Genomic DNA, 25,264 nt, shown 5'->3' with positions numbered 1-25,264 from the left:
TCTAATAATTTTAGCAATACAACGGGGGCGGCGGGAGGTAGTGTACGCACAGCGGTTAAAAACACTGCAATCTTAATTTACTCTTTTACTCCATATTCTAAGAGTTTCAAATGCGTTGAATTCTTCTGCCAGATTCGGTAATTGAGCTAAAATCCTAGTGAATTTCATATTCAATATTTAATTTAGAGGTTCTGGGCCCTACTTTCGCATCACCTAAAGTGAACGACAATTAACGAAACTTGCATTTTTAAAATTTTCGTTGTTGTATTAAGATACCTCCAAACCTCCCCCCTTCCACCCCCCCACCCCCCTTTCGTAGTACACGTCATTTGAAACGTTAAGGAGTTGCTAAGAGGGTCATAAAAGATATTTTGAGATTCTGGGACCTAGTTACCCCCAATATTTCTTTCAAGAGTATTTTCTTAATAAAAGTCACTAACAATTAACGATACCAATCACATAATGTGACCACCGCCAATGTTTGACGAACGAACAATAACCACTGACAGAGGCAGGTGAGAGCCTGGCGGTGGTGGAGGGCACATATTGCATTCCCGGGGAGAGGGGGGGGGGGCAGCATGGCGAGGGGAGAGGGAAGATGTTTTAGTAATGTGGAAACGGAGCGTTTCATCTTACATGCAGAAGAAATGATCATTGGCTTTCGGGCAATGCGTGCAAGCCTTTCTCAAGCGGCCGTGGTTGTGAACTGTTCACCAACCGCCGTAGTTAAAGTATAGGCGTCGAAAAAGAGCACTATCCAAAACCAGCATCGAGGCAACTGTAGCTCACAACGGGCAATAGACGACAGGGGTTGAAACGGCTGCCGTTTGAGTTCCGGCGTGTAGACGTGCAACTGTTGAGGAACTGACCGCCCGAAGACCGTGCAGCGAATGTTGCTGCATATAAACTTTCGGAGCAGGCGCCTGGTTCACGCACCCATGCTGAGTGTTGTTCATCGGCGACGAAGGATGAAATTTGCACGCCAACACCATAACATGATGTCCATTGAGTGGCGACAGGTGGTCAATTCAGATAGATCACGCTTTAATGCTCCGTTGGACAGATGGAAGCTGGCGTTGACTGCATGAAACGTCTCAAAGCAAATACCCAGCAACAGTCGCAGTGGATCAACAGAGGTATGCATCAACCCTTGGAGATCATGTCCACCCCTACGTGCAATTTGTTATTACGCGGCACATGAAATCTACCAACAGGAAAATGCAACGCCTCACACGGCTCGCAGTGTACGTAAGTTATTCAAACAGCACCAGGGTGAGTTTACCGTGCTCCATGGGTCACCAAACTTCCCGTATTTAAACCCAGTCGAGAGGATATGGTACCAACCTCTATAGGGTTCACGCCCTGGATCGACAAGCGAGAAACCTAACGCAGCTGGCCACGTAACTGTAGCCAGCAGGGTTCCACATCACAGTCGCTACCTTCCTGAACCTCGCTGACTCTCTTCCTGCACGTGTCACAGCGATGTGCGCTGCAAGAGGTCGTTACTCAGGCTTTCAACAAGTGGTCACAATAATGTGGCAGGACGGATGTTGATTAAAATATTAGTTTTCTGTGAAAGAAACAGTTAAACCTACTCTATATTCTATGCATCTGAAATGACTGATATGTATTTATAGCTGAACTGGGTACTGTAGTTGTCAGAATTTTTGCCTCGCATTGAGGAGATGAAAAGAGGGAAATAAAAGATATTTTGAGGTTCTGGAACCTAGCTAATGCCCCAAAGGCTGTTGAGACTTAACGCTCTCTCTTACTTCTCTTAACTTGTCGAGTAAAATAGCAGCCGGTTCCTTTGAGAAAGGACAAAAATAATTTCCTTCCGCTTTCTTCCGTATAACGGAGCTGCTGGTCTGTCACCGGAGAGTTTACAAGAAACCTTCACGTTACAAAAGTTACCACTGTGTCCACAGTATTGGCGTTTTTTATAATGAGAGTGTGGTCCTCGTGAGGGTCAGTGTTTGATTATAACGCACCGGAAATGATCCCACAGTTACGGAAATTGTGCTTACCTTGCTTCTTGAATCCAAGTATTTTATTCCAGAAGCTGTCGATAGCATATACATTTCAGCCAACAGTACTTAATCAAGTACTGTTGGCTGAAATGTATATGCTACATGTGATTCGGATACTCTTGTATTGGCAAACTATTAACTGTCATAGTCTAAATTTATCGAGATGCCAGTGATTTTGTGCAATATACATAACCAAGAATGTTTGGCGAATTACTAAATAACAAAAAATTACTGACGAGCAGTGAAGCTAATATTGAATTTAACCTAAAATCATTTCTTCTAGACAACTTCTTCTATTGCACAGATGTTTTTATTAAAAATTGGTATCCTGTTAAAAGCTAGTTTCTATGGTTCAAAATGATTCAAATGGCTCTGAGAACTATGGTACTTAACATCTGAGGTCATCAGTCCCCTAGAACTTAGAACTGCTTAAACCTAACTAACCTAGGGACATCACGGTTCCGGACAGAAACGCCTAGAACCTCTCGGCCACCGCGGCCGGCCTAGTTTTATGTTTTATTGATTGAGTAGGACTGAAATATAATAATCCTATTAATGTTAAATTTAGGCTAGTGTGCTGCTACTCAGGACCTTGTAAATAACCAGTAAGAAGCCATCCACTAGAACTAATCGAGTCTCCATATCCCATAAAATGACTCGTTTTACATCATTTCGATGGAAAAGTCTCTCAGATGATCGGTGGAGGGAACAACCAAAGAATCAAAATAGGGAGACTGCTGAAATCAGTGGACAGCCTGCTGAGCCGAATTAAGAAATACGTCAGAAACACAAACAAATGACGAACGCATTCTGCAATAGTAAAACAAAACACACGAAATGGTGAGAGAACAGCGGTTCTCCAGAGCACACAAGAACGTGAATATGCTTAGGGTTATGGAAAGTGCTGTATGTTAAAATCTGACACATATACGTGGAAGTATAGGAAGAATTAAGTAAAAACTATGAGAATTAATTGTGTTTATAACACAAAATTGAAGCATGCGAACTCTTCGTGTTGTCAGTAAACGATATTGTAGGAGAGGAAAAAAAAAATCATATTGTTACAGTGACCACTGAAGATGCTTTGGATTAAAACGAAACGCATTTGGTCTTAATAAGGCTTTCATTTCAGAAGCAAAAGAATTCATTTACCTTGTACAACCGCAACTTCAGAAAAAATAGGCAGAAAAACAAAGAAGGCATGCAAATTCGTATAGGTGAATCAAACGTCCACGGAAGAAACGATATAAGCTTACTGGTATTACACTTTTATAGAACCGCGGAAAAACCTTTTTGCAATTCTATGATTACAATACCGAAGACGAAGCAGAGTGAAAACATTTCAAATATAATGCCATAAAAGTTTTTTACATTTACCACTACATCAAAATACTAAGTATGAAATGATGAAAAACTAGTTACAGTGGACAGGGAAAGTAGTCTTGTAGACAGTAAAAAAGTAGACTTGTAAACAGACGTGTGTTAAGTTGTGCGTTGGTAATATCAGCTATGGAGCTGTTCATTTAGACTATTTATTCTGTTATTGTTTCATCGTTCCAGGATGACCGTTTCACCTTCTGATTATTTCCCTCTCAGTTTCACATGGCAGTTTCATGCACTCCTTTACGGTCCAGTAGTTATTTCTAGCGCGACGTAACAAAGAAAGACTAAACCAAAAACCTCTGCAAGCAGAGCAGGAGCAAGCATTAATGAATATTATTTAAATGTGGAAAGAACAGAATATCCATAATGTGACGTCCCAGTTGTTGCCCATTCCTCATACCTCTGGTGTAACCCTTCACTCTTGAGTTAGTAGTGTGCTGCGATACTGTGAAATAAAAAAAAAAATAAAAAACCATACGTGTTTTCCTTCATAGCTAAAATTTATCTTTGTCTTGTTATTGTTTTATGAGACGAATAACTGAATCGAGTTAACTTTCAGAGCATATTAGTTGTGGATTATTTATTATTTTTAAATATTTTTTTATGTTCTCAAATTATTCTAGCAAAAGTTATCCCTTTCTTCCAATTAAGACTCACCGAACAATTGCCGAACGGAGTGGTGACAACAAACAGGTGTAAACGGGTCTTAAACACATCGGTTTTGCGAATGTAACTTCAGCAATAAAGCCAACATCCGAAATGGCACATAGACACTTCGCACTTCATAAGCAAGCAAATTTTTTACCACATGAACTTTCTACTAGACATCCATATGAATACAGAAATAACGAAAAAGCCCATGTTACAAACTAATTGTCTTTAAGAAGAATTAATTATCATTTCGTGGCATCAGTCATTTCTTGTTTCATAGGGTGGTTAAGAGTGCCCTAGGCCAGGGGTGTGGCCCCCAAGAAAAATAAATCTGTCTTGAATCGAGATTTCCTCACCATGCGCGACCGCAGTTTGTTTCCATGTTGTCTGCTCATATATACGTCTATCTTTAATGGAACCATGAACGTCCGAAAAAGACTAAAATCAGTCATGCATGTCGTGTGTATAATGGACAATCGACCTTTTCTCAAATAAACAAGTTAACAAACGAATGCAAACATTTTAACAGGTGCGGTCCTCCGCTACCATCTGCTTCCACAAAGCGGCCCCCGAGCTGCTGTAATTGCCCACCTCTGCCCTATGCGATATATTATGCTTTTGTCTGTGTTAGTGGTCACGTACAGGTTGACGGTCACTCATTGAGAACGCTGTTTTGGGGTGTCATCCAGCTTGGTAGTGTCTTATACTTGGTGATTCAAAATTATACTGGTATGCGTAATACGTATGATGCTGTATGAAGCATTTATATAAAACGTAAAAGAACAAGTGACCGAAAATATAGACTGATATGCCTGATGCCTCACTGTCACAAGATTCTGGAGCATATTCTATACACACATGTTTTTGGATACGTGAAGAGAAAAGCCTAACTAAAAATCAGTGTAGATTTAGTAAAAAATCTCTCAAGTGAAACGCCTATTTACTAGGTGTGTGGTGTTTTATAAATACTGTAGCCGCTGTTCGAAGCAGAAATACGAATTTCTTGGACGCTTTAGACTGCGAACTCAGTCCTTTTAAAATTATTGTTTTATACTGACGCCTTCATAAGTCCGCCAGGGTAGCCAAGAACGCTAACGCGCTGCTTCCTCGAATCGGGTGGGCGAGCCAGCCTCAGATCTAATCCGCCCGGCGGACTGATGACGAGAGCCTGGATGTGGTTTTTAGGCGGTTTTCCACATCCCGCTATGTGAATACTTGGCTGGTCCCCACGTTCTGAATCAGTTACACGACTCGCAGACATTTGAAACACATTCGCTCTATTGAGAGGGACTGACGCCTTTACAAAAGAACGAACCTTTGTTTCACTGCTTACTGTATTCAAACATGACTTGCTGAACTCCGATTCTCTCTTCAGTCAGACCGATCATCCGGTTTATTCATAGTCTGGAAACTGTGAGTGGATTCTGGGCAGGATTAGAATTCTCCTGGAAACGACTGAAGAGTGTCTCGTAAATATTCGTTGGATTTCACTCTCCTAAACCTTCTACAACAATGAAGACAGGAAGTTTGTAGAGAGTACGGCTATCTTTGCTGTCATAACTTATTTTTATTGGACACGCAAGTCGCTGAAGTGGCGTCAGCTCAATAGACCTGCACCAGGCGAACGGTGTACCCGACGGGTGGCCCTAGCCACACGACATTTCCACTTATTTGTATTGTACTCCTTATTTAATCGCTGACTTCTCGAACTTTCGGAACCGAACTCCACTTTTCTCAGTGAAAGCATTGTCTTTCTTTATAATGACAACAACGCCCCTACGCCAGGGGCTACGCACAATTCTGGCGTGGGGAGAACAGACGGCGTTGAGCTTCCGTACAGGTGCAAGGGATTAATTAAGAAATTTGTGGTTGATACAGTTCCTTGTTTACAATCAGTAATTGTCGTGGAGAAACGTGTTAACGGAAGACGCTCAAGATTTCCGTGATCAGTGATTATCTGGTTAATAAATGTGGAAACGTAACGTGGCAATGGTTGATTCTGTGTGAGTGAGAAACTAACAGAACTGTTTAAGACGAGACTGGATGTAGTATTAACAGCGACTGCCGATATTTCAGCGGGAGCACACCCCGTCATTTTCAAGGCAGGCTGCAACGGACAGGCGATGTACAGGCAAATTTAGAACCTCGGTTCTAGGATAAATGCAGGAAAGGTAACACACACACTGAACACTAGTGCCACCATGGATGACCAAAGTCAGAGACATCGATGGTGGGACTACGAACTAGCAGGTGAGGTATCATTGACTCTGTCCCTCTGATTTTTGACAAGGGAGAGAGAAGGATTCCAAACAGAGTTTGAGCACTGCAACGTCTCCTTAATAAAGATTAACATGTCGATCCCCGAGCTGAGCGCTACGCAGCGACCCAGTACACATCTAACAACAAGTCTAACTGCGAGTGCCTTGTTGCTATCAAAGCTGGCGTATTTAAAGGAAGCACGAGCGACGTCCTGACGTCATGCTCGTTTGTAATGAACGCATTCGTTCCACTTATACTGCTGATTCATCTGTCGTACTCGCCCCTTAGATGTTCTTGCGACAGAGCTACGTGTTGTTACGGCAGACTTACGCCAAGTTGTGAAATGCAGTATAGCTGACGCTATACCTCTGTCTCGCACTCTACGAAAGTCTCCGTCTAACACAAATCCGCGTGCTAAGCAATTCTCTCGCGCCTGTTGTGTGTAACCAGGCCATTGTCCCTGCGTGGTGACAAATTCCGATGCATGTGCAAATCTCTTAGCTCTTGGCTAACCTACTGCCTCTGGCTCTCGGCATAGGCAACGAAACTTTGACAATATTCCACGTTTCCAACTCTTTACTATTCCGCGACACTACAGCACGAACCTCCATCCCTGTTTACAAGGTTGCTCGCTAATTTAATCTGAAATGCCTCCTTAATAACACTGTCCCAATAGATGGACGTGCATGCCAATATCTCGGTTTTGTTGTATAACGTAGGGTGACCAGTATCCAAGCAATGTTCGGCAATAGGAGATCTACTTGGCTGCTGTAATCGTGTGTGTCGTTTATGCTCAGTACATCGGTCCTCCACGGTCCAGATAGTTTGACCAATATATGCCATGCCACAGGTACAAGGAACGCGATATGTGCCCACCTTACGCAACCAAGATCATCCTTAACGGAACCAAAAAGCATTCTAATTTTAGATGGAGGTCGGAAAACACATTTCACATCATATTTCCGTAAAATGCAACCGATCTTGTTGGAAGTGCTTCCTATGTACGGCAAAAATGCAGTAGACTTGGGTGTCGACTCAGTATTGTCATCAATCACCCGATACACAGTTGGTGGATAGCGCAACGCACTTTCTGTATGTCTTTCACTATAACCGATTTGACGAAAAGTAGTATCAAGATGGGACAGGAGAAACTCGAGACTGGATACATTGTCAAGGACGTGCGTTACGTGCGAAAGGAACAATAAACCAACAGTAGTTCGAATTGTACTGTTATCATTTCATAGTGACATTTTTCATTCTTTAACTGAATAACTTTAATGCTTGAAAAGTATGAGACACATGTATTAGTTAGGCGAACAAGTTCAGGTTATTTTCGTAATGAAACATGATCCCTATTCATGTTTAAGAAATAAAATATAGTTGCTTTTATTTATCCATACTGTCATAATAAAATACACCCATCCAAGAGTAAGATAAAATAATAATAGAAACTTCAGTAAGAGTAAACAGGCAAGAACCATTTAGATAAGTTAATAACAGTTAGATAAACGCATCGATATATAAACCGTAGAAGGTTGTTCAGGGAAGAAGCTCTTTTGCGTTAATCACTCTCGTTTGTCCAGTCTTGCAGTACATATGTAGATATGACTAAATGGCGCGTCTTTTGGTTTATATTGTGTTCAATAACAACCTGTGACATTAAGCGTCTACCGTTAATGTACTCACCTGTACACTCCACATATACGTTGTTATGCTGTATACTTTCTATTTTAGAGACGGCGTGTTGGGAAGGGCGACGTAATTTCTTCTGAAGCAATCAGACCGATCGGGGATCGCGTCTTGCTCTTTGAACATTGTATTCCGTACAGAACCTGCATCTTTAGATAGGAAGTCCGATTCAGTTTTGCTATCACTATTTGAGGTAGACATTAAAGAAAGATTTTCCACAATCTGCTTATCGGACATGTTCGACCATTTAATGTAAGCTTTTACGGCCGGTACTGACTTCCCTGGAAACCCGGAGCTGGCATTTCAAGGTCGAATTATAAAAGAATTCTCCTAACGTTTCATCTCTGACTGCGGGAGACATACTCAGAGGTAAAGTGGAGTACTGCAACCAGAACTCGATGGAGTGTCGACAATATAGGCAGTGTAGAGGGCACTACAGTCCATCACATGACGTCGGCTACGAGATTATTTCCGTTAATACCATCGTATGCGATTCATAGTAATCGATCGTCATTCTTATGGTGTAACGTTGACATCCTTTTTTTTCTAATTTAACATCTCTTTCCTGTTGTATACATACCCGGACGCTTGAAGTGAAGAATTGCTACATTCATCAGCACCGATAGCCTGATACACTCACTAGTCAGTAAGCCCTAGCGAATTCATTTTTCATATAGAATGTCAGATTAATATTTAATGAGATAATTAATATTTTCTGATGTTTGAATATAAATCCAATACCTGATGCTATTGTTTTTGTCATGTGTCTTTTCGACGGCAAACCTTTGATTCATGCTCTGCATTCATTGAACTTAATCATTTTCATGCTTGCTCACTACTGCCCGACGGATCGACTGTTCGGAGGGCGTAAGTAGAGTTGGTTCTCTGTGAGAAGGCACACTCCTAGTTCGCTCCTTGCCACTTTTCTTCAGTAGAATGGTAGTGACACTCCTAGTTCGCTCCTTGCCACGTTTCTTCAGTAGAATGGTACTGACATGTGGTCGCCGGTAGGCAGAGTGAAAGAAGATTTAGAATTAATTATTTATTTCCATATAAATAAAGGTAGCGTCTTCACTCGTGGTTGGCATCGTCTGTCAGTGTCCACTAAGGAATCGCGTCATAAGATGCCTTCAGACCGCTCAAGGCAGCTGAAGCCGCACACTTCGTTCCAGCCGGCTGTTGCACTGGCGGTTCGCCCCTAGCGTTGGCTCAAATGGCTCTGAGCACTATGGGACTTAACATCTGAGGTCATCAGCCCCTAGATCTTAGAACTACTTAAACCTAACTAACCTAAGGACAGCACACACATCCATGCCCGAGGCAGGATTCGAACCTGCGACCGTAGCGGTCGTTCGGTTGCCGACTGAAGCGCCTAGAACCGCACGGCCACACCGGCTGGCTCTAGCGTTGGCCCTTGCTCCTTCTGCACCGCGACGCCGCGACAGTGAGAGACGGCGGAGCGTTACTGCAGCCGCACACGCTGACTTAGGAGGTGCTCTGTCCACTCCCGATCACCACCTGTCTTCGTCATCCGTGATACCGCGATGACCGTTGAATTGTAGCCATGAAGTTCGACCATATTGGCCTGCCGTCCGAGTAGGCCCTTTACGTCCACATGAATCTCAGGAACGCTGGTGTCCCGATCCTGGTGGGACGGAAAGAAGATCTCCAGGTCTTTCCATCTGCGACAGAGGCAGACTGTGGTGTTGAACTCTGCGACTGGTAATGATGGGGAGGTAGCCATCTCTCCCAGTAGCCGCTGTTGTCGTCCGTAGCGTGCAGGAAATCTACAACATACTTGCGCCAGACGTCGTTCCTCTGCAGTCAGTGAATAGAGTGCGAACGTCATGCACGCCATCGATTCGTCTCACCGACTGCCTTATGAGACTAATTACAGGGAAGTTTACGGAGCGAAGTAGTGGCTAATGTTTACCCGATGTCATTTTTCATGACCAAATAGGGCTTGCTTTTACAGAAGGTATCAACTGTTTTCCTTCTGCCGTGCTTGCTTCACTAGTTTGTTCTATCATAGAAATGATTGGTAAAACTCTTTGTACCGTTTTTTGCATTCACCTTATCATTTCTTACCCCACGTAACGAAAGTGACATGATCCTGTTTGGTTGCTCTGACCCGCTGAAGTCTGCTGTCTGGCTAGCCAGAAACGCCAATGCCGGTCTCGGTGGCGAAATGTTTTCCCTGCGGTCGCCTCGTGACGACATTGCCGTAATGTAGCGAGATAGATTCACTCTGGGACTTTGAAAATTTTACACGTTTTGCTGCCGTATACTATTTTCACGAAAAACAAGAAACTTAAATATAGTGTAATATCTCGTGTGTGGACTTTAACTCTGCTTTCGCTATTTTTCTCCTTAGGAAAAGATAAACTGTAACAATGAGTGCTGGTGCTGCCATCATATTAATGGATGCTACACAGATGGTAACTGAGTTCTGCTTTCTCCCACTGTGATATTCCTGAACATGTCTTAACATTTGACCGACAGCAGTTTCCCCCATTTCTCCACCAATCAATTTATCTACGCTTTATAGTACCGTAGCAGTCCGCCTGCTTAGCTGGTTGGTAACGTGCTTGTCTCCCATGCACTGGACCCGGGTTCGATCCCCGACTGAGAAGGAGATTATCTCCACTCGGGGATTGGGTGTTGTGTTATTATCATCTCATACTCATCATCGGCCCCAAAGTCGCCCAATGTGGTGCCGACTGAAATAAGACTTGCACTTGGCGGCCGACCCCGACTGGGACATCCCGGCCAACAATGCCATACGATCATTTCATTTCACTACCGTAGCACACAGTGTGTAATTTAGGAAGGAAATATTCTGAATAAGTAAAATACTGAAGGGCTTTTCTGGCCAATACAATATTAGTTGAACACTAGTAATTAATGTAATACCCTTAACGTTTGCTGACAGACGAAAGTCTACTCCCGCTATATAACATTCAGTTCCGTTGATTAATTTTTATATGAATGAAGCTAAGTGGCTTTAGTCACTGAAAAAGTTTCAGCTTGACTGCATTCAAACTTTGTTGGCTATAGTTCTTAAAACGGAACCGACAGTAGGACATGCCCTCTGAACAACCTTTCTGTGAGTCTTTGTTTTGATTATTATTTACACTAAAGTCTTGAAACTCGGTACAGATGTATTATTTCCTTAATGTAATCGAGTGCTGTGATTAGAACTTTCTGTAAGAATTGCAAATGACAATCTAATGCGAATAGGGACGTTTCTCTTCCAAGTTATTTGAAAACTAACAGAGGTAGCTTCATCCAGTCAAATAGTCAATATTTTTGTATGAAGCTGAGGCTACGTACGTATTTTCATCTTCCGAATACTTACCGCCTCCAATTTTTCGTAAAAACACAGATTTGACCAAAATATTACCCCGGTCAGCTTGAGACTTTTAACTTGACTGAGGCATACATTTGCACTTTCTGAACTTCTTTTTTTCTTAAAATAATATATTTATCAAAACTTATTCATCTCATCATTCTGAGATTTAACCGTTTTAACATTAATATACTGAAGGATACACTGACAACGTTTGGAAAAGTTATCTCTATTTTTAATTTCATTCTTAGATTATCGGGCAATGCTTTGTAAGCTACACACAGGTGCTGGTAACAGTGAACTGGGGTAAGTCCCAGCACACTCGCTCGCCTCTGTATCTCTCCCAATGATACAGCGCTTGTTTCGCCATGATTTCTCTGATTTGCAGATTTATTATTTAATATGCAGTACAACAGCTACCATCCATCTTTCACTTAAAGTGCCATACTAGCATACGTATGGTCTCCTTGATGCCCACAAACGGGAGAAACATTTATGGAACCAGTCTTTGAGTTCAACAAATCTGAAATTTAGTATGTATGAAATTTTTAAATACTTCGCCTATGTTCACGGCATTTACGTAAGTGAGGGCAATGTATTTAAAATTATACTCTTACGTAAATTAAACTCCCAGTCATTCACTTTGAGGTAGAACGTTGAAGTAAACTATAGTTTTATAGACATATTCTAAACAATTTGAACCGCATCCTACTACGAGTCAATGTCTGGGCAACCTCGCTCGACGCAAAACATTTACATTCAACATAGATCCTAGACGCAATTTCATTTAGTAAGAAGCACTGTTCTCTATAAGGACGGTGATAGTCAACTTTAAACTTAAAACACTTTCGTTATACAGTGCACGAGGGTAACGTTATGTTCTGTGGATCATAACAACGCAAATGAAAAGTGACTAGTTCTAATACAGATATTATTAATTCTGGGAAAACGCCTGTGTTTCAACAATAAGAATCCTTATGTCACTTGTAACGTCAAGGGCAAAGAAAGAGGTCAGAAAATGCGTATGCCTTGCGTAACAGACAGTGTCAGCGAATTTGTGCCGCTCTGACGCACTTAGTACTGGAATGACACTTGTGGCGTAACAAGACGCAGTTCAGGATCGGAGCAGGGTAGATCAGTTTGTACCGGGCTCAACAAAGGTCAGCTGTCTGGGACTCAAGTACAAGCAAACAAAATCTATGGTCACGTTAAGAACCAAACTGACCCACCGCGAATATGAAAAGGAAACCGCCCTACTGCATTTTGTTGAATTCATGTAAAACACCACCGTAACATAAGAAAACTACACTAATTAACTTAGCTGAAGTATGTAGTGGGTGCTAGTAGGATGACACTCGACTCAGAGGTTGTAAAGAAGGAAAATGCGCGGTGGCATCACGCTTCTAAGCAATAGACATGAAGCGATCATCTACGTTTAATCTCAATCCGTGTATCAGATGTAATGCCCATCGACCACTACGTTTTTATACACGGAATCTGGTTCTTTTGCGTCAAAACACTGATATATACTCCACTTTCCGCAGTAAAGTGAGTGGTGATACCTCTTCGCATCAGTCTAAGCCATGTTGAGCTCTATAGCGTGCCTGGATTCTGTGAAAGCGGAAGAACTGTTGAGACCTGGTACCAAGAAACGCAGGACTGGGTTGCTATTGTGGACGGGGCTGTAATCAATTACTGTTGGTTAGTTTATTTTTCAGTCATGAACACTTTACGTAGAAACGACAAGAAGTAAAAGGTGACAATAAATTAATTAGTGTTCCACGGCTGAAGGCAAATGTTTCTCGGCTGAAGGCCCGAATAATAATAATTTAAAAACTGTTCCATGGCTGAAGGCCTGAGTAGCAACCTTTTAAGAACCAGTTAACTTCTACAGCTTGCAATTACAGTTATTAAAATATTTTTAAAAGAACAGTCACCAAAATCTCACTGCTAGAATACAATTGTTTAATTAAAATTTTAAGTCAAGTCACACTCACGGCTGAAGGCCTTAATGACAACAAATTCTAAGTACTTCTCGGCTGAAGGCAACAATAGTAATAATTAAAAACTGCTTCAAGGCTGAAGACCTGACTAGCAATCCTTTTAAGAACATCTTCAAACTTGAAATTACAGTCATCAAAATATATTTTCTTTGAAAACAAAAAACAATCATCAAATCTGACCAAACTAAGGGGGGGGGGGGGGGGCGCAGTCGTTGCTCCAAGGATCGACATGGGGCAGTCCCTCAAAATTTTGCAAGCAGTGAGACCGGCAGCCAAGAGTTGCATCCACTGCACGAGATGGTAACTCAGTCTAGTGGCAGTTTAAATGTATAAGCAATAATAATTTGCCGATGACCAACACAATGATCGAATAACACACCCAAGCCGGAACCGGCGGTCAGTACTACTTCTTCAGACTCCGGTGTTTAGAGCATTCGGAAGCAGAAAAGAACCACTGCTACCAGAGTAGGGGGGGAAAAAAAACACCACCCGGTCCACAAATCAAGGAAGCTGTCGAAGTACACGCCTTACCGGACAGCAGCGACAACGAGAGGAAAAGTACACTACCGTAACATACACTAAGCTCCAGGGCGGGTAGCTGGGGCGTTAGCGGCCACTAGGCAGGAAAAATACCACTGGTTGAACTTCACAAATAATTACGTATAGAATGCAACAATTAATAATAAGAAGTGGAGAAACACTAATTAGATTCGCCTTCCCGAAACGTTCCATTTGCTGATCTTCGTCTCGGCGACACTGCGAGCAGCAAGACGCAAGCAATTGGCGAGACCTCACAATGGTGGAAGCTTCACTACTTAAATTAAGGCCCACTCAACTTAAACTTCCTGGGTCCGGTTGGCAACGAGGTTGTACCCCACGCGACTACAGCCCTTCCATCCGGCAGTCCATGCGTGCCATCCGTGGTTCCGGCGTGTTCTGCGCGGACCTGGCTTCTCGTCCGTAACCAATCGAACTGCCGACTCACACGACACGGAAACAACACAACATCGCCCGAAAGATGGTACCACCGTTACCAGATATCGATAACCGCCACTGCTGCCACTAGCGGACAGACAACGCTAGCAAACGGAGTGGCGCCAGTGAACACAAGAAGAAGACGACAACCGTAACTATACCAACTAAACGATGTCAACCTAGCAACGACATCAACACGAGCCGCAGCACAGCTCAACTGTATTTATGCATGCCAACAGACATACACGGTACTCACTCGCGTGGGTTACTGGCACCTAAACACGAGAAACAATGGGGATAATATAATCATTCCACAGTCTTTCCTGAATAACATAAGTTATGAAAAAAATCTTACTTCCCACGACAATATCCTCAATACTCCTGCTTACGTAGTTGCAGCATCTCAATTAGTCTATGGACTATAGCAACTTGGCCGGACGGAGTGGCCGAGCGGTTGTAGGCGCTACAGCCTGGAACCGCGTGACTGCTACGGTCACAGGTTCGAATCCTGCCTCGGGCATGGATGTGTGTGATGTCCTTATGTTAGTTAGGTTTAAGTAGTTCTAGGGGACTGATGACCACAGCTGTTAAGTCCCACAGTGCTCAGAGCCATTTGAAGCCATTATAGCAACTTGTAACAATCAAAGTAGGCCGTCTCTGAATTCCTTAGAAATCTGTTACTCTGAAGTCTTGCCAAAGATGCAACGCCTCTAACTCTGGAATAGGTTGTATTACCGTATTTTATTCCATCCTCGTACGTAGCAACACAAACAAAATGTGGAACAGTGCAGCAGCTCTGGCGCCAGTGACTCACATGACAGAGACCAATGACACGTTAAGAAAATATGAAGGAAGGAGATGGCAAATAACCAGCACCAGAACCTCGCTTCGGAGAACACGACCAGAATGGCCGTTGTCAGCGTATGGAAATGTGTAGTTTTGGATGAAATCAGTAGAAGTTGCAAACACTCGGAACACATTAGTGAGGAGGTTCTCAACGAAGAGATGTAGATGGCTCAAATCCTGACGAAGAAAATACTGTGAACATCGTATCTTGGTTTGGAAAGGAAAATGACACACTCGAAGAGTCTCTCTTGTCAAACTGTGTGTAGATAGAACTTTATGCGATCTTAGGACTCCAATAATGAATGAGATGCCCTGTGGATTTGGAGCAATAGTTAATCAAGCTGCGTAGATTTTCGACACGCAGTTATGTCTTTTCTGGTCTATTTGTTTATGTATGTTCATCGTGACTTAATCGCTGAAAAACTTTTGTATGCCTCAAATGAGTGTAGTTATCGTAACAGGTTGGCTGAGCCAGCATACAGGTTGAAATAAGACAAAGCATGACGTCCCTAACGTTACCGGCCCTCATAAAGGATTGCCCTTTCTAAATCAATCTTCTACCTCCTCTTTCTAAGAATTTAGTAGGTCATACATTTACAGAAGACTAACATTTTTCCCCGTGGTTTGCAGGTACAACGGCAAACATACAAAAAGTGGGGTTTAACTAAATGTTTACTTAGCTGCATTCTTTGAGGTGATCAATTCACCATTGGACTCCCACCTTGAATGAAGTTTTATCTCACTATGTGACTGAAGACGTCCTTCACTTTTCTAAAAGACATTTTCATTATACACTGAGGCGGAAAAGAATCATTGGATAGCGATATGGCCGGCCGTTGTGGCCGAGGGGTTCTAGGCGCTTCAGTCCGGAACCGCACTGCTCGTTCGGTCGCAGGTTCGAATCCTGCCTCGGACATGGATGTGTGTGATGTCCTTAGGTTAGTTAGGTTTAAGTAGTTCTAAGTGTAGGGGACTGATGACCTCAGACGTTGAAGTCCCACAGTGCTTAGAGCTATCTGAACCATTTGATAGCGATACGCACACATACAAAATGTGGTAGTGTCGCCTACAAAAGGTATGTAAGGGCTGTGTATTGGTGTATTGGTGGTGTCTGTACTCTGATAATTCATCTTAAATAGTTTTCCATGTGACTGAGCCACGTCAGCTTTGATGTTTGCGGGAACGCCACCCCACTGGTGCCACTAACCTCTTGTACGGTCGATTTCGGTCCTGCCAGGGAAAGGGTATTTGGTCGAGGGTGTCTTGTTTCTTTTTGGCGGGCCCTGGTACTGAAAATTAGCTGGAGGTCACGGGGCCGGAAGCTGTTGGTTTTGGGGGACTCCTGCTGTCTGGTACGGGACTCGATAAGTCGCGAGTGGTTACATCGGTCGGAGGCAAGCTGGCTGGATTAAGGATTGATAGCGTTCAGTTGCGTGAAGAGCAGCGGACGTAGCGGGCAATCTGGTCGGCAAGATCGCGTCCAACTCGGCAAGCTTAAAGTTTACGGCACCTGGATTGGGACCCTGGACGTCACCGCTCCTTCACACCTGAGTGGATTGCTTTTTTATTGGTATTTGCTATCGTAAGGCAACGTCTGTGTTAATGTGGAATTGGACCTGTCATATTAACACGCCTCTGAGTGATTGTGTGGGTGGTCTTGGGTCAATGTAACTGATAATAATTCGTTGTTCCAGGCCATACTCCGTACAAGTGTATAAGCATTCTCTGTTGTAAATTGAACTGATGAAATAGAAATTGCAACATTAGTATGTAAAGGCAAGGCACATTTTACAGATGAGTATGCCATAGTAATTGGATTTGCAGGCGCTGATATTTCTCCTTTTCAACTTACAGGTAATTTTAAGGAGGGTTATACTGGTAACTTGTATGTGTACTCACTTCCAGAATAAGTTATTATTGCCTACATCCTAGGCATTCCCGTTTATAGCCTTATTTGGACAGATTAGTGTTTCCGTCTGATGTGAGTTGGGAGGATAGTTGCTGTTTCCTGGGCCCAGAATAGAGACGTGTTTTCTTCTTGCTGCAGCAACACTTCCGTCGTCGCACGCCGTCTTTGTTGGCCCTCAATGTGGCGTCTTTACCAGCCGCCTGATGTTGGCTCGCGTTAAGTAAATTTTATTGTTTGATATGTGCCAAGGCGGAGTATCACCAATTAATTCCGCAACTCCTGATCTATGGAATATAGTGACTTCAGTAACTACATATGCTTTGAACTGTGTTCTGCAATTCCGAAGTTCCTTGTCGCTGTGTTTGCTCTTTTTCTACTTTTTAAGCCTTGTACCCTTATTGTTAGTTCTGGGGCCTGTTAAGTTTTAAAGTCCTTTACGTATGAGTAAAAGCTATCGAGATTTTCCCTTTTTTATCCACAATGATTAGCTAATTCCATTCGTTGTGAAGGTTGCCTACCGGCTACCTGTTGGCCGTGATAGCCGTCTGGTGTAATTTTCCACATTTTCTTGTTGTTTGGTGAACTGCATATTTATTTAAGGATCGTTGTTAATAGAATGAGATTTTCACTCTGCAGCGGAGTGTGCGCTGATATGAAACTTCCTGGCAGATTAAAACTTTGTGCCTGACCGAGACTCGAACTCGGGACCTTTTCCTTTCTCGGGCAAGTGCTCTACCACTTTTTTTTTTAATCTAATTTTGTTCGCTTCTGTTCGTTGCATCTGCTCGGGGCGGATGTCGTAAGACATCCTTTTATGTTCGTTGTTGGTCGATTGACTCAGTTTTTTTATTACAGAGGGCAGCTAACCCCCTGACCGAACACGCTGAGCTACCGTACCGGCTATTCTTTACAGAAGCTCTCCTGTGAACCTTGCAGAACTAGCACTCCTGAAAGAAAGGATACTGTGGAGATATGGCTTAGCCACAGCCTGGGGGATGTTTCCAGAATGAGATTTTCACTCTGCAGCGGAGTATCCTTTTTTTCACGAGTGCTAGTTCTGCAAGGTTCGCAGGAGAGCTTCTGTAAAGTTTGGAAGGTAGGAGACGAGATACTGGCAGGAGTACAGCTGTGAGGAGCGGGCGTGAGTCGTGCTTCGGAAGCTCAGTGGTAGAGCACTTGCCGGCGAAAGGCAAAGGTCCCGAGTTCGAGTCTCGGTTGGGCACACAGTTTTAATCTGCCAGGACGTTTCATCGTTGTTAATGGTTCTGCTGGTGTGTACCAGCTGGGAGTCTCATTTAAAATGTATGCCTTCCCACCTTTTCTTGTATTTTGGGGGTTTGTGTATTTTAATGCTTAAGGGATTTCATTGCGGTTTACGAATTGTTAAGAGCTTTCCACCAGCCACAATCACTGGTGTGGCTTGTTATTCTTTCTTTATTTTGGATTCCCGTTGTCTCTATGTTTGAATTTTATCCATGTTTGGGAATTGTTAGTACCTTTATTGAGAGTCATTTATAATTCATTTTACTGGCAAAACTCAATTTGTTGAACTGGCTTGCAGCCACACCTAGTTAGTCTTACTTCGATTTGGGGACTTACGTATATTGCTGAATTTAAACCCAGTTCCCAGTGGTAGAAGTTGTTAAAGTTTTTGTCAGTGAATTGATCCTATGCAAGTTCTTTCAATTATTGCGAGCGTTGTTATTCAGTTTTTTACAAGGTTTATAATTTTCATCATGATAAATGTAGCTAAGCAATGAAGTGTATTCCATGAAATGACAAATGACAAAACATGTCGATCCACCTTCAACGCGTTTTATCTTAAAATTATATGAGTAGTGTTGGGGCATCACTGATTGTGGCCGCAAGATGGGAATTAACAGACATTGAATGTGCAATGGCGTTTGGAGCTAGACGCGTAGGACATTCCATTTTGGAAATCGTTAAGGAATTCAACGTTCCGACATCTACAGGGTCAAGAGTATGCCGTGAGCACTAGATTTCAGGCATTACCTGTCACCATGGACAACACAGTGGCAAAATGTCTATACTTAATGAAGTTTGCGTAGAGTTGTCACTGCTGATAGTTAGTAGTAGTAGTAGTAGTAGCAGCAGTACCTTTACTCACCTGTAGATTTATTTTTACAGTAATGTAGGAAATGTCAAAGTAGTTATAAGTTTAGACTAATTTAAAATAAGCTACTTCATACATTTATAGACTTCTACTTAGAGACAATCATTAGACTTACTCCTGGTATACAATAATTCTTTTACGAAAAACTAATTAAATATTGTAATGCCACACTGTTCACTTCTATCGTATCATCAGTCACTGCACACACTATACACACATTGTTTCATAACACTTCACTCACTTCACACACAAACACACTCACACTGGCGATCTCAGGGCCATCTTCTGTACCGCAACTTCCCATTTGCTATCCTTAAAAACTGAGTCTGCATGCCTCTATACTGAGTGAGATGCTGAGTTCAGAAAGACGAAGAGGTGTTAGTACTGTGCTATGCATAGCTTGGGGGTAAGTTTCTCTAGAAATGGAAAAAAAGAAGGAAGGAAACATAGTGTGAAAGCGTTATGTGGAATGTTAGATGTTTTATGGTCATTACTATTATTTCTTTGTATAATCTTTTTTAACGTTTTCAGTTTTATCTAAGTAATCCTTCAATGTATAAAATGTATTACATAACAGGTTCGTCTTAGCTGCCTTTTTAAATAAGTGTATTTTTGCGATTTCTTTGATCTCTTTTGGTAATTTATTGTACAGTTTGATTCATTGGTAGAAAACGTTGTTTTGCATTGTATCTTTATGCAAATGTTTGTTGACTCTAGCTCTTATTCCATGGTCGTGGACAGAGTTGTTTGTGCAGTAATTACCGATGTTATTTTTGATATGTACAACTGACAAGGAGGAGTTAAAATACCCAGTGTTTTGAACAGATTTTTTACAGTGAGATCGACTAATTACTATTTTTGGTTATTATTCTTGTGGCTGTTTGCTGGAGCTTGAAAACTGTGATCATATTTTGTGCATTTGTTCCCCAGCAAAAAGACTCCATAGCTAAGAACTGAGTGTACATATGTACAGTATGTAACTAAGTGATACTGCATGTTACACACTGATAATAGGATTCTAAGGGCATAACGTGCTGATGACATTCTGTTCGCAATGGCCTTTGTGTGTTCACACCACTTCAACTGAGAATCAATTTTCATTCCTAGAAATTTTGGATTTGTTACACTGTCTATGGAGGTGCCATCTACATTAAATTTAACACTGTCATTTTCTCTCTTCACTCTTAAATTCATTGCATTCCTAGAAATTATGCGTTTGTTACACAGTCTATAGAGGTGCCATCTACATTTAATTTAACACTGTCATATTGTAACAAATAATCCCTCGGCCACAAATATTAAGTTAAAATTGACCTGGTTTCGACGCTACTATGAGCGTCGTCTTCAGAATTAGACTAACTGTACTAAAACATTAGATATATAGTACATTAATAAAATTAAAGTTTGTACTGACTCGAAAAGATGCAGTACTTACAAGTCACATATTAAAAAAAAAGATCTCGACCGGAAAGGCGACGACATGAACACTTGTCAGATGGCGAGCCGCTAAGGGCTGCTCGTACTGTCGACAGGGATTGCAACAAGACTGAGTCTTGACACTATTTTCTCTTAAATAAGTTCTTTTAGTGGACGTTGAAAATACCTGTGATCTCACTCGGCAGTCATCTTGACCCTGTTAAACAACATTGCGAGAGATAACGCAGAAGTAAATGTGGACGTACGATGGACGATTCCGTTAGGAGAGTACGGTAAAATTTTGGGGTTAATGGGCTATGGCAGTAGACGACCGACGTGAATGGCTTTTCTAGAAGCATCATATCGCCTTCAAGCGTCTCACCTGTGCGCGTGAACATTTCGTTTGGACTCTAGATGACTGGAAAACCATGACGATTTCCTTTGGTAACAGATGATGGTGCAGCTCGAGTATGGAGCCTACCACACAAAGCAATGGACCCAAGTTGTCAACTATGCAAACTGCTAGGAGCTGTATAATGGTGTTTACTGTGTTTACATGTATTGCACTGGGCCATCTGTTCCTACTTAACGGATAATTGACTGGGAATGGCTGTGTTCGGCTACCTGGAGACTATTTGCAGCCATTCGTGAACTGCATGTTCCCAAACAACAATGTAATTTTTATAGATTACAATGCGCCGTGTCACCAGGCTACAATTGCTTGCGACTAGTTTGAAGACGTTGTGGACGATGCGAGAGAATGATTCGGCCACCCAGATCACCCGACATGAATCCCATCGAACATTTCTGCGACGTAATCGAGAGGTCAGTTCAAGCACATAATCTTGCACCGGCGACACTTCCGCAAATATGGACGGGTATAGAGACAGCATGGCTCGGTATATCTGCAGGGGCTTAAAACGATTTGTTAAGTCCGTGGCAGCCGGCCGGTGTGGCCGTGCGGCTGTAGGCGCTTCAGTCTGGAGCCGCGCGACCGCTACGGTCGCATGTTCGAATCCTACCTTGGGCATGGATGTGTGTGATGTCCTTAGGTTACTTAGGTTTAAGTAGTTCTAAGTTCTAGGGGCCTGATGACCACAGATGTTAAGTCACATAGTGCTCAGAGCCATTTGAACCATTTGAGTCCGTGGTACATCGAGTTTCTGCACTACGCGGGGAAAAAGAGGCCCGACACGATATTAGAAGTAAGGAAGATATGGTTTAAAGTCCCGTCGACATCGAAGGCATTAGAGGCGGAGCACAAACTCAGATGGTGTCGAGGTTGGGGGACGAAATGGGCCGTGCCTTTTCAAAGGAACCTTCCCCTAATTTTCCTGGAGCGATTTAGGGAAGTCACGGGAAACTTACATCTGGAGGGCCAGATGCTGGTTTGAACAGCTGTGCTCCCGAATGAGAGTCATGCTATAAAGGCACATTTGCATGCCGAGCGTGAGTTTCCTCGGAAACGCGAGATATTAATTAAATAAATAATCAGTGACAAATAAATAAAGCCTATGGCACACAACTGCAGCGCTGTGTCGCTGATAAAACAAAAGCACAATTACGTTACTCGTATGTTTGATTAAGAAAAGAGAGCTCTGGTTGAAGTGGTGCGAGAAGCACGTATTTTAGTTTATTGTCTGGCACACCGCCATATTTCATGTTATAGAAAATTACTGCGAGTTGCAACCATACTAGGCACTCGATTCTGAAAAGAATTTATATTTATAAAAGTAAGTAGGATTATGAACTGTAGGCTTATTCATTGAATATATCTGATTTAACTAACTGTGTAATTTTTTTGTTTAGTAGACAATCACCTCTGTACGACGTTTTGGCATGGCTGGCAAATTATTGTAATATTGAGATTTAGATTATGAGTCCGCACCTACCGCAGCAGTCTTTGGAAACGATTTAATCACGAAGTCCGATTATTTCAGTTTTATTTCACGGTCAACTACGAGTAACATTGCCTTTACGAAAAAGCCATTGTCAAGCGTCTGATACCGAATAATTAAAACCTGACGACTCATAGGAGACAATCATACAGATAAAATAATTAATATTTTATTTTATTTTATTTTATTAATTTTATAATGCGTGCTAACCATTGTGCCACCTCCCTCCGCGACTCGATATTAGGAAGTCACCTAAGTGTAGTGTTTCTTAATGATAGGCGTTGTTCCGGTGTAACATGGCGCCAGTACGTCGGCGTGGAACGTCACAATGGTCAAAGAATGTGAGCAGACGTCTGCCAATAGTACGCTGACTAGGACCGCTCCAAGACAGGAGCGGCACCTATACGAAGAGAATACAGGGTGTTACAAAAAGGTACGGCCAAACTTTCAGGAAACATTCCTCACACGCAAATAAAGAAAAGATGTTATGTGGACATGTGTCCGGAAACGCTTAATTTCCATGTTAGAGCTCATTTTACTTTCGTCAGTATGTACTGTACTGTACTTCCTCGATTCATCGTCAGTTGGCCCAATTGAAGGAAGGTAATGTTGACTTCGGTGCTTGTGTTGACATGCGACTCATTGCTCTACAGTACTAGCATCAAGCACATCAGTACGTAGCATCAACAGGTTAGTGTTCATCACGAACGTGGTTTTGCAGTCAGTGAAGTGTTTACAAATGCGAGGCTGGCAGATGCCCATTTGATGTATGGATTAGCACGGGGCAATAGCCGTGGCCCGGTACGTTTGTATCGAGACAGATTTCCAGAACGAAGGTGTCCCGACAGGAAGACGTTCCAAGCAATTGATCGGCGTCTTAGGGAGGACGGAACATTAGAGCCTATGACTCGTGACTGGGGAAGACCTAGAACGACGAGGACACCTGCAATGGACGAGGCAATTCTTCGTGCAGTTGACGATAACCCTAATGTCAGCATCAGAGAAGTTGCTGCTGTACAAGGTAACGTTGACCACGTCACTGTATGGAGAGTGCTACGGGAGAACCAGTTGTTTCCGTACCATTTACAGCGTGTGCAGGCACTATCAGCAGCTGATTGCCCTCCACAGGTACTCTTCTGCGAATGGTTCATCCAACAATGTGTCAATCCTCATTTCAGTGCAAATGTTCTCTTTACGGATGAGGTTTCATTCCAACGTGATCAAATTGCAAATTTTCACAATCAACATGTGTGGGCTGACGAAAATCCGCACGCAATTGTGCAATCACGTCGTCAACACAGATTTTCTGTGAACGTTTGGGCAGGCGTTGTTGGTGATGTCTTGATTGGGCCCCATGTTCTTACACCTACGCTCAATGGAGCACGCTATCATGATTTCCTACGGGATACTCTCCCTGTGCTGCTAGAACATGTGCGTTTACAAGTACGACACAACATGTGGTTAATGCACGATGGAGCTCCTGCACATTTCAGTCGAAATGTTCGTACGCTTCTCAACAATAGATTCGGTGACCGATGGGTTGGTAGAGGCGGACCAATTCCATTGCCTCCACGCTCTCCTGACCTGAACCCTCTTGGCTTTCATTTATGGGGGCATTTGAAAGCTCTTGTCTACGCAACCCCGGTACCAAATGTAGAGAATCTTCGTGCTCTCATTGTGGACGGCTGTGATACAATACGCCATCCTCCAGGGCTGCATCAGCGCATCAAAGATTCCATGCGACGGAGGGTGGCTGCATGTATCCTCGCTTACAGGGGACATTTTGAACATTTCCTGTAACAAAGTGTTTGAAGTCACGCTGGTACGTTCAGTTGCTGCGTGTTTCCATTCCATGATTAATGTGATTTGAAGAGAAGTAATTAAATGAGCTCTAACATGGAAAGTAAGCGTTTCCGGACACATGTCCACATAACATATTTACTTTCTTTGTGTGTGAGGAATGTTTCCTGAAATTTTGGCCGTGCCTTTTTGTAACACCAAGTACACTCCTGGAAATTGAAATAAGAACACCGTGAATTCATTGCCCCAGGAAGGGGAAACTTTATTGACACATTCCTGGGATCAGATACATCACATGATCATACTGACAGAACCACAGGCACATAGACACAGGCAACAGAGCATGCACAATGTCGGCACTAGTACAGTGTATATCCACCTTTCGCAGCAATGCAGGCTGCTATTCTCCCATGGAGACGATCGTAGAGATGCTGGATGTAGTCCTGTGGAACGGCTTGCCATGCCATTTCCACCTGGCGCCTCAGTTGGACCAGCGTTCGTGCTGGACGTGCAGACCGCGTGAGACGACGCTTCATCCAGTCCCAAACATGCTCAATGAGGGACAGATCCGGAGATCTTGCTGGCCAGGGTAGTTGACTTACACCTTCTAGAGCACGTTAGGTGGCACGGGATACATGCGGACGTGCATTGTCCTGTTGGAACAGCAAATTCCCTTGCCGGTCTAGGAATGGTAGAACGATGGGTTCGATGATGGTTTGGATGTACCGTGCACTATTCAGTGTCCCCTCGACGATCACCAGTGGTGTACGGCCAGTGTAGGAGATCGCTCCCCACACCATGATGCCGGGTGTTGGCCCTGTGTGCCTCGGTCGTATGCAGTCCTGATTGTGGCGCTCACCTGCACGGCGCCAAACACGCATACGACCATCATTGGCACCAAGGCAGAAGCGACTCTCATCGC

Source organism: Schistocerca piceifrons, chromosome 8 (genome assembly GCF_021461385.2).
Source record: "Schistocerca piceifrons isolate TAMUIC-IGC-003096 chromosome 8, iqSchPice1.1, whole genome shotgun sequence".
NCBI classification, from domain to species: Eukaryota; Metazoa; Arthropoda; class Insecta; order Orthoptera; family Acrididae; genus Schistocerca; species Schistocerca piceifrons.
The sequence above is the reverse complement of the archived record's forward strand: the minus strand, read 5'-3'. Positions refer to the sequence as shown.